A 1934-nucleotide genomic window follows, 5' to 3' on the forward strand; every position below is an offset into this window, starting at 1 on the left:
GGCGCCGAGCCTGTCTTTCCTTTCTTGGTAGCTAAATGCTGACTTGTATCTGTGGAGTTTGGGGTGGGACAAGTTTCTGAGGCTCCCAAGTGGCAGCAGGCTTTGGCTTTGTGCCAGTGCAGGGTTCTGGGCCAAGCAGATTGTCCATCGCTCCCCTAGGATATATGTTTTTCTTCTGAACCCTGCTTCAATGACAGTAGACCTTTGCTTGGAACTGAGGGCAAAAGAGATTCCTGCTTGTCCCCCAACAGTTATTTGCTGCAAGGTCTGTACTAAGGAGAGAACCTTACTGCACCCTTCCAGAGGCAGGTAATTTTTTTTTCTGGTGGTGGCAACAGAAGGGTTTCCTGTCCCTTCCTCCCCAGTTTAAGGCTTATGCTTAAATTGTTAGAAGAGTCTGGGAAGTGAGTTGTGTTTTGTTCCTGTGCACTGCTGACTGGAGTGCTCTCAGGTCTCATTCCCCTGAACCTCAGTTTCTTAGGAACCCCAACTAGAGGCTTGTGGAAGACAGCCTGTGCATGGCTGCACACACTGTGTCTGGAGCTCCCAGGGACTCCCAGCTGTCCTGCTGCTCACACTCCACCTTTACAAAAGTGTTAACATTTGAACTGTCTTCTTTCCTGCTTTGGTGGTATTGTCTTCCTCCTGGGTTCTGCCATAGGTGAAGCAGTTCCCGTGCTCTGTCTCTTTTTGAATGGGCTTGTCATCCTTTAGAGTTCAATTGATCTTGTTATCTTGTAAGCTTTGATGTGCTAAAGAAGTTGTAACTGTGTAGGTTATGTGATTTATTTTTTTCTTTTCTTTCTTTCCTTTTTTTTGGGGGGACAGAATCTTGCTTGCTCTGTCACTCTGGTTAGAATGCAGTGGCATCTTCACAGCTCACTGCAACCTCTAACTCCTAGGCTCTAGAGATCCTTTTCCTCAGCCTCCCGAATAATTGGGACTACAGGTGCCTGCCACAACGCCCAGCTAATTTTTCTATTTTTTGTAGAGCAGGGTCTTCCTTTTGCTCAGGCTGATCTTAAAGTCCTGTCCTCAGCCTTCCAAAGTGCTAGGATTACAGGCATAAGCCACTATACTGGACCTTTTTTCTTGCTATTAGGGTGCAAGTCATGTTCTTATGTGGCTTGCAAAAAGCTGTGCAACTTTCCTAGGTGGAAACCATTCTTCAGGAATGAATAATAAATTTGACTACATAAAAATTTGCTTTAATAGTAACTTAATTAACACTAAGTGTGAAATTTCCAGCCACTGAGTAGGAAAAGATATTTCTAACATGTATAACCATAAAGAGCTCATAAACAGGATATTTAAAGAATGTCTTTGAGGGCAGCGCCTGTGGCTCAAAGGAGGAGGGCGCCAGCCCCATATATCAGAGGTGGCGGGTTCAAACCACGCCCTGGCAAAAAAAAAAAAAAAAATGAATAGCTTTGAAATATTAAGAAAAAGATAACCTAATAGAAAAATGGGCTAAGGAGTTAAGCAGGTGCTTCACAAAAGCAGAAATCCAGATTGCTATTAAACACAGTAAAAGATGTGCAATCTCATTAATAATGAGAGGATGCAAATTTTGTTTCTTTTTTTTGTTTTTGAGACAGAGTCTCAAGCTGTCACCTTGGGTAGCGTGCTATGGTGTCATAGCTCACAGCAACCTCCAACTCGGGCTCAAGCGATCCTCTTGCCTCAGTTTTTCTATTTGGTAGAGATGGGACTCTCACTTTTATTCAGGCTGGTCTTGAACTCGTGAGCTCAAGCAATCCACTCACCTTGGTCACCGCGCCTGGCCAGCAAATGTTTTTTCTTCTTTCTTTCTTTTTTTTTAGAGACAGAGTCTTACTTTATTGCCCTTGGTAGAGTACTGTGACATCACAGCTCACAGCAACCTCCAACTCCTGGGTTTAGGTAATTCTCATGCCTCAGCCTCCCAAGTAGCT

The sequence above is a fragment of the Otolemur garnettii genome, unplaced genomic scaffold, assembly GCF_000181295.1.
Source record: "Otolemur garnettii isolate 467f Iridium unplaced genomic scaffold, OtoGar3 scaffold00082, whole genome shotgun sequence".
Classification (NCBI taxonomy): Eukaryota; Metazoa; Chordata; class Mammalia; order Primates; family Galagidae; genus Otolemur; species Otolemur garnettii.